General features: G+C 38.8%; 1 long non-coding RNA gene across 1 annotated transcript; it reads right to left on the reverse strand.

Moving 5' to 3' along the window:
• Window positions 1-301: 301 nt before the first annotated feature.
• Window positions 302-7,685, reverse strand: LOC108980785. Its single transcript, XR_001994434.2, has 3 exons — window positions 6,317-7,685; window positions 5,636-5,787; window positions 302-511 (listed from the first exon to the last, which is right to left on the reverse strand). It is a non-coding gene; the product is annotated as an uncharacterized LOC108980785 (long non-coding RNA).
• Window positions 7,686-9,567: the final 1,882 nt, after the last annotated feature.

Here is a 9,567-nt window from a genome sequence, read left to right on the forward strand (position 1 = left end):
GGGTACTCCATCCGAATGTCGGGGAGTGGGGGTGGACACCCATCCGTCTGCACCCCCGCCCTCCCAAATGGGCCCTCGGCCTAGAACAAGTTTATGGGCCCAAAAACACTTCAGAATTGGCCCAGTACCTATTTCTCAGCCATTTTGGGCTCAGAAATTAACTAAAAGAAATAATAATACTAATAATATACAATAATACAAATTATATATTACTAAATTACAACTAATAATCATAACTAAGCTATTACAATAATACAAATTAACATAAAACTATTACAAAATTACAAATTCATCTAAAAAATATTACAAGTTGTCACGTAATTTAAATAAAAGATGATAACACAATAAACTATTAAGGGATAAATTGTAGCAACATTACAATTAAGTGAATTAACACAAGAATATCATTTCAATCGGATAATTGACTTTGATTGTTTAACATTGGAATTTGGTGTGGCCATGGTGCTGGAAAAGTCAGTAACTGTGTTGTGAGATTGTAAGATCATAAAACCTGAAACATTAATAGGAAAACAACTTAGAATTACAAAGTCACCAACCTACCACACAGGACACGACCCAAGAGAGTCACGCTGAATTAAAGATGATAGCATGGTACCCAATACATACGGAGGATGGGCACCCCTGACACAAGATACGGGGGACCATCTCACTAAGAGGTATAAAAGTCAAATCTCTTGTTAGAATTCCCTCTCACGTACTCTCACATACCAAATTCTCTCTAAGGACCAAAGGATTGACTTAGGCATTGGAGGTGTATCACCACCCTCTTGAGCCCTCACATTTCTGATGTTGCCAAAGTATTGAGCCCGATGTGCGAAACAAGTAGTTAACAGTGGCACCGTTTGTCGGATCTCCTTTGTAAATTAACGTGTCCTTCGCACGCCTGCTACAACATGCTCACAAGTGACCCGCAATCTAGAAGCAACCTTGAGGAACTTGGAAGGAAGATATGCAAAGATGGAGAAGTGCATGAGGAGAATGGTAGCAGAGATGGAAAACCTCCGACAAGAAAATGAAACATAAAGAGAAAAGGCGCGGAGACTCAAGAAGATGCAGCACCAAGCAAAAACAAGTGCGACGAGTTGCCAACTAACGAAGGGATGGATGCTGGCAAGAAGAAAGAAAGAAGATGTACCACGATTTGTGTACCCTCATCAACAAGTATGAGGAGATGGCCAAAAGAATGGGAGAATCGCCATCGGTTGACCAGCTGCTCAACAACATGGACCACCATACACTACAGAGGTGTCGTCATACACTACAGAGGTGATGACAGCACCTCTCCAGCCAAAGTTCAAAGTTCCGCAGATAGAAATGTACGAAGAGCCCAAAGACTCCCTCGAGCACCTGGATACCTTTAAGGCACATAACACTTCATGGATTTGGCAAAGAAGTGGCCTATCGAGCTTTCTCGCTGATACTTAAAGGCACAGCGAGAGGATTGTTCAGATCTTTATTGTCGGGATCGATAGCTTTGTAGAACTTGCCCGACTATTTTTAACGCAATTTATGGCGAGCAGAAGAAGGATGAGGCCCATGACGTACCTCCTCACCATCAAGCAACAGGATGAACAGTCTCTGAAGGCATGCTTAACATGATTCAACAAGAAGCGTATGACAACTGATGACCAGGATTAGAAAATCACGCTGGCAGCGCTATTGGTGGGCATTACTATTGGTGGGCATATGGCCTCGGAATTTGTTCATGGTCGAGTTGGCGAGAAAGACCCCAATGACGTTGCAAGTGTTCATGAACCAAGCGGATGGCTTCATCAACGCAGAGGACACTCTTGAGCCTTAACAACCCGGAGGAAAGCCAAGTTAGAGCAACAAGAGAAAGTGTCTAGTAGGCCAAGCCGCATGAAGGCCCCATAGCAGTCTAAAAAAAAGCATCCTAACTGAAGGCAAGAAAAGAACACGTTCTCAAGAGGGCAAGGCGCCCGACACGCACATGCTAGCTTGAATGTGCAAGAGGAGAGTAAGCCGACCGTTAAGCCGACTACTGCGAACGGAATGGTCATCACATTTGCACCTACCACTGGACAGAAAGCCACAGGACTGAGGGTTGCTACACTCAAGAAAAAGATGGAAGAAATGAAAGGGAGTGAAGAGCTAGAACGACTGGTTACCCAGCATTCGACGAACCGGGGGCAACCATCCGAGTAGCGAATGGGACGACCTCGAGTGCAGCGCAAGAGTGAGAGTCCTAAGTGGCACAGACCGGACTAAGGGGTGCCCGGAATGGGCCTTGCTAGACCCCAGCATAAGCCATCCTTGAGGGAGATTCGCACCATAGCCAATGGTTTTTACGGAGGCGGCCCCACCTACCCTAGCAGGAAGGCATATGCCTGAAAAACCAGGTATAAGGAAGTATATTCCACAGAGAATCACTTGGAAAAGTGGGTAAGGCGTTCGGTAGACCTTGTTGTCTTGTTCAATGAAGAAGACTACAAAGGGGTACTCTACCCACACGACGACGCGCTGGTAGTGACCATGTTAGTGGCCAATTACACAACCTGGAGGATTCTGATAGACAACGGAAGCTCGATCGACATCTTTTCTAGAATGCTTTCACAAAATTGAGAATTGACCCGAACCACCTGCGCCAAGCTCCCATGCCGTTGAAGGGTTCTCGGGGGATGTGGTCCAACTCATGGGTGCCATAACTTTGCCGATCTTGGTCGGCGAAGCACCCTGCACCATTGTGACCATGACCAACTTCCTAGTAGTGAACGCTCCATCTTCCTACAACGCCATCTTGGGGCGACCAACACTAAACAACCTGAAGGTAGTTAAGTCGACCTACCACTTGAAGATGAAATTCCTGACAGCAGCAGGTGTAGGAGAAGTCCAGGGCGAGTAGGTGTTGGCACGAGAATGCTATGCGTAGGAACGTAGAAATAGGGGAAGAGAAGGCGTGACTTGCGATGACGAGTTGCCACCTCCACTAGCACTCGTCAGTCGAGGGGAAGAGATCAGGGATGAGCAGAATATTCAGCAGGCAGAGCCGAACTAGCCCCTGGAGCTAGTGTCCCTGGATTTGGGAAAACCTGAGACCGTGATGAGATTGGGAAACAAGATGGAACCGGAGATGAGGCGTTCAATGCAGCGACTCCTAACCGAGAACCAAGATATGTTCGCCTGGAGTCACGAGAACATGCTCGAGATAGATAATGAGGTCATCGAGCACTAGTTCTAACTAGACCTAGAAGCCAAGAAAGTCATATAGAAGCACAGATGCTTTAGTGCGGAAAAGAATACTGCCATAGCCTACAAAGTCGACCGACTTCTAGCGGCAGGGTTCATTCGGGAAGAGCAATACCCTAAGTGGTTGTCCAACGTAGTGTTGGTAAAGAAGTCAAACGGGAAGTGGAGAATGTGCGTCAACTTCACCAATCTGAATAAAGCATGCCGAAGAACAGCTTCTCGCTGTCGTGCATCGACCTAATAGTAGATTCCACAGCAGTCAATTGCATGCTGAGTTTCATGAACACCTACTTAGGGTACAACCAAATCCGAATGAACCTCGACAATGAAGAGAGAATGTCATTCATAACAGATCGATGGCTCTATTGTTATCGAACAATGCCTTTGGACTCAAAAACGTAGGGGCAACTTACCATGGATTGGTCAACTGCATGTTCAACGACCAGATAAGGCTGCAACATGGAGTTCTATGTGGATGACCTACTCGTCAAAAGTAAGAAACCCGAACGCCACCAAGATGACCTACGAGAAGTCTTTGTTGTCCTATATGCCCGTATAAATACAGCAAAGTGCACATTCGGAGTAGGCTCAGATAAGCTTCTTGGCTTCATGGTCTCAAAAAGAGGGCTAGAGGCCAACCCAAAAAATATCGGAGCCATAATGAACATGTAGCCTCCCCAGAACGTGAATGAAGTACAGTGGTTAACCGGATGAATAGTCGCCCTTAACCGGTTCATTTCTCGGTCAACGGACAAGTGCTTACCATTCTTCAAAGTATTGCGGAAAGCACAAACCTAAAACGAACAATTGCTTACCTTTTTGCATTTCCATTAATAATAAAAATCTATCCCACAGCCATCATTAGTAGTCGAAACCATTGATGGGCTAGGATTTTTCTTAATCCATATATATATATATATATATATATGAGGGTTTTTCAACGACTTGTAAGGGGTTTTTCCTTCTAGCTTGCTTCACCCAAGGAATTAGCATTTTAGAGTTGTACGAGGGTTTTTCAGCCACTTTATGTTGTAAGGATTAGGTGGTGATCTCAAATGTAGAGGTGCCAGAGTTTTGTAAAGTTATTTTATACATTAAATGTGATTAACCTTGTGTTGGGATAGAAAACCATCTTATCGATTTCTGGTTTGAAGTGGAAGAAGTTAGAGGTCTCTCATGCAAATAAACTTCAAATGAGTAAAACCAGATTAGTATATGATCCAAATGTCTTGGCAAGTCTGGTTAACCCGGGGCAACACTCTGTGATAGCTTTATACAAGCAATGTGATATGCATATATATCTAGTCTAGAATATTTGTATTTTATACAAGCTGAGCTCAAACTCTTGTGCTGTTAGCCATCACCAATTGTATGCATTAAGCTTGGTAAAAAAACATTCAGATCTCTCACGCAAACCAGTGGCATGACCATGTTAGCAAATCCCATATTAAAGGCATGTTAATTAACTATTGTCATGCAAATTCAGTATGCTATTGTATAAACTGGTTTTACACACGTATATCCAGTTTGCTATTGTTTTATTAACTTCTATTTGCACTGCCTGATAGCACACATTTATCATGAAAAATGTTATAAATCTTATAGAACTTATGTTTAACTTCAACAAATTTCCTTCGGAAGTATAGTGACTATTAAAAAAAAAAAAAAAAAAAACAACAACAACAAGATGTGGCATTCTGTAAAGGAAGTAAGGAGGGGACAAGCTGGACACAGTAGAGCAGGATCAAAGCTTGGCACATAGAGGCCCAGATGCAAAACAACCACCAAGAAGGAACTTATTTCCGGCGCAGCATAAATCGCTGCGAAATGTTATTTGCAGCGAGTTTCAAGGTTATTTGCAACAATTTTTGGTGCCGGAAAATGCCAGCAAACTAGAAAGAAAAATCCCACAACAAGAAGTGGCTGAAAAACCCTCATATATATATATATATGGATTAAGAAAAATCCTAGCCCATCAATGTTTTCGACTACTAATGATAGTTGTGGGATAGTTTTTTATTATTAATGGAAATACAAAAAGGTTATAAATTTAATACGTTTTCCCCTTGGTCAGAGATTGTACATGCCTCATTCATTGTGTTATAAGTTATGAGGCATTTTTTAGAACTTGGTTCATAATGGAAGTTGGAGGTACGGGAATTTTTCGCATCGCATCCAGAATTTGTTTTCCATAACTAACACAAACAAAATATGCCTCAAGTCTAGTGAAAGTTATGAACCGTCCACAGGATTGAGAAAACCAACACATTTAGTGCCACAACATATAAAGGCACCCAAAGCAGGAATTGACACATGTATTTGGATTAAAAAATAAGGATAACAATTTGAAGATCGTTATACTTCAATTATGTTACTGAAAGAATGTAGAAATAAGTAGGAAAATCACCTTGAGTAATTCTGCTGATCAGTTACTAAATCTGACAGAAGCCCCGTCAGTTCAATGTTCTCGTCTAGTGAAAGGTTGGTTGAGAGCCAAATGTTTAAATTCAGCCAATTTCTAATTGTTGCAAGAGAAATCAGTATGATGGTCTCCAAACCCTACCCAAGATAACCATATGAAATCATAAGAAACTGATATTCAAAAAGTAGGGGCTGCTCAATTAATAATGATGTCCTCTCAAGATTTTAATAAATTTTTTGTATAGAAAAAATGAATGCAAACATGACCAATGCTAAGTCAATCTAAGTTAATTCAACTTACGTCATATCCACAAAAGCTGCAAATGAGCCCGGGAAGAAGGGGTTGGATAACTTATGATACAGCAGAAAGGAAAATCTGGAACACATGAAAGCAATACCTCATTCCTATTATCTCACTCTATGGTAGCTTAGGATTAATAATTAGCACTGTAAATGTAATTGAATTGGCTTATAAAATTAATCTAGTTTACAGATACCAAGCTAATTTGTAATGTAAACTCCCCTGCCCCACCCAACAAAACAAGACAGAGGAATACAATCCCATGGATTGGTCCCAACGCAGATCAATATCTTATCAAGGTAAATTAAAAAAATTAAAAAAATTAAAAAATAAAAAAATAAAAAAAAGAAAAAAACCGGATCTCACCTCACGACTGAAGAAGAAATTCAGATTCTCAAAGAGTTTGTTGCACTCCCTTGTATCTTCATCTTCTTCATCCTATGCACAAATTCACAATCACTATGCACAATCAGCTTTTTGGAATCTCAGCACTTGGTGATCTTCTGGGGTTGATTGAGGGCGGATGATAGCCGTGGGACAAGATCCAGCGGCCAGTGGACGCCGACGAGTTGCTCCGTGTCTCAATTATCTCTGAAAAAATCTTACCCTAATTTCCGCATACCCACGGAAGCGTTGATAAGAACGAGATGGAGCTATGTGCAGAGGCGAAATTAACCACCGTATTTTGGTCCCCAAATCGATCTGATGAATTCCCCATCAACATGCAGATGTTTCAGACTGCCTGCGGGAATGGTTTGTGCGAAATAACCAATCTCAACAAAAGCCCTAATTCCCACCGAGTAATTTCGTCACAACTGAGATCGGCTTTTACAGATGCCGGTTTAGATAGAAAATTCATCACAAGATTTTATTCTATTTTTCACAAATCATCTCTAATCCGAACGGAGCATTAGTGAAAACAATTTTGCGGTGACTTATTCTCGCCCCAATAGGATTAAGTTTCCACCAAAATTAAGCCATCTGTCGCTATGTCGTGGCAACAAGTTCTATCTTTTTCCACGCACAGACTTGATGCCATAAGCCAAGTATTTCCCACCATGGTTGGCCTTGGGAAATAATTTTGTGGGAAAAAGTCGAATTAATTGTAAGATATGACTAGAGGGGAGAATATTATGGTAAATACGGCAAAGATCGATTTGCAAATCTTGAAAGAAGAGATCTTACAATATATACGAAATAACAACACCTTCCCATAAAAGGGAGAAAAAGAAAATCTACGAAACCAGAAAGAACTAAATTCATTAAAATCTACCAAAAATACATTACAAAACTTTCTAGTCTGTACTGTGCATATCCTCCTCCCATCTGTCTGTATCCGTAAAGGACTCAAAACTGGCTGTGCCAGCCAGCCGAGTCAAGATATCTGAGCACCGCCACGTCGGGTGGTACGCGCACTAAGCGAGAAGATAGAAGAGACAGTGTGAACCAGGCCAAGCACGACGGCCACCTTCACCTGGCCCCGCTTCGGCATCGGACGGCCAGTAAACCTCCGACAAGAACTCCCACCGTTGCTCATCAACTCTGATCTCCTCCTTGCACCTCCCATCTCGCTCTCTCCCTCAATACTCTTGATCTAAGAAATATATCAAACGGGTCGATCTCTATGCGGACTCGGTAGAAAAGAAGAAAAGCGGATGGTTTTGCTTATAGAGAGAGAATTTCTGAGAGTGGAAAAGGTTGTGTAGCTGAGTTTGGGAAACGCATGTGGGTGTGCTGTTTAAATAGCAAAAGAGTGGGCGAGGCTTTGCAGCTTTGTTTGTTTGGACTTTGGATGGATGCATTGCATGTTTACGATGTTGACCAGTCCATAGCAGCCACTGTCGCGTCTCCACTCATCCTAGCTCATTTTGATTTTCTTGAATTTGACTGACCCCATTTCATATTGTTTATAATTCATTCCATTCAAAGCTATTTTAGGTCACGTTTGTATTTATAATTTATTATAATTTATCTTAATTTATCTTATTTTATTATTATAATTTTTTTAAATTTTTATATAAAATATAATAAATAATTCAATTTTTTCAAATTTTAAAATAATTTTTTCAAATTTTCACATAAAATATAATAAATAATTCAACTTTTATTTTACTATTCACAAATCATCTCAACTCATTTCTGAATTCAAATCACTCTTTAATTTGATATTGATCATACCTGACCACTTTTATTGTGCCTACTGCTTATATATCTATGTTGAGTTTAAAAAAATATATTAAAATATTTTTTTTCTAATAATTGTTTAGATTTAAAAATGAATTAAGATGATTTATGAATAATAGAGATGGATTGAGATGATTTGTGTAAAAATTTGAGAAGTTATAACGATGAGATAAAATAAATTCAAGTATATTTTAAATATAAACGAGACTGACTGATATTAAGAATGATTCAAATTATTTATAAATAATAGTAAAATAATTTATAAATAATAATAAAATAATATTTAATTCTAAACATTCATCAAAATAGTCAAGAATTTCCTAAATAATTTAGCCTTTTTTAAGGAGGAATTGACAAGCGGATAAGAAGATTCTTGTGGTACTCATGTCACAAAGGGTGAGATAAATTGTATTTCCAAAAGAACACGTGCTAATTGCGTTCCCACTAGTCTTTGCTTTTCAGGGAGACTTGTAAAATAATACAAAAGGTAAGCGTCAATGTGTCATGATTTGCAATTTTGCAGGGCCCCACGGTGCCCACTTGCATTCCCATTAGCACTCATCTACTTAAGCAAGCATGCCACTCGTTTGAAAGTAGAAATACGGGTTGGAAAGTCTAGATCAAGCTTCGTTTGGTTGTCAAACTTCTCTCAACTCATCTCAACTCATCATTACAATTTTTTTAAATTTTAACACAAAATATAATAAATAATTTAACTTTTTCAAATCTCAAAATAATAATAATATTAAAAAATAATATTCTAATAATATTTTATCATCTCAACTCAATTTAATTCAACTCACTTCAACATCCAAACACAACCAAATTTTAGTCCCGTTTGAAATTTGGATAATTTAATTTTAAACTGAATTTAATATATAAATATTTAATTTTTAAATTATTAAATTCATTTAAATTTAAAATATCTTTACACATAAAGTCTACAATCTTTTCTAACTCAACATATTTTTACACGCGAGATTCACAATTTTTTTAATTTCTCGTGAATATATATAAACTCATCTTAATATCTCAACTCATCTTAAATGGGCCACACAAAACTCACTTCACAATTTTAACTCACTACTATTAATAAAAAACGTAATTCATCTCAACTCAACATCCAAACGGACTTTATGTATAAGACTAAAAATTTTTTGAAAATAAATTTATGTATAAAATGAAAAATACACCCGTCAATTTATTTTATTTATAAAATTTCTTTAGGAAGCTAGCATTTTATAATTCCTTTACAACTTTTTCACAATTAGTGAATAAAATTTCACAACTTTATAATTGACATGTTAACAAGTTATGAATGAGTTGTGGTCCGGTCGTTAATCGAATCAAGGGAAAACTACCCTTCATGGAATTTGAAAGTCGCATTGATTAGACTGTTTTGGATACTTAGTTATTCTCATAATAACTAATTA

The sequence above is a fragment of the Juglans regia genome, chromosome 3, assembly GCF_001411555.2.
Source record: "Juglans regia cultivar Chandler chromosome 3, Walnut 2.0, whole genome shotgun sequence".
Taxonomy (NCBI): Eukaryota; Viridiplantae; Streptophyta; class Magnoliopsida; order Fagales; family Juglandaceae; genus Juglans; species Juglans regia.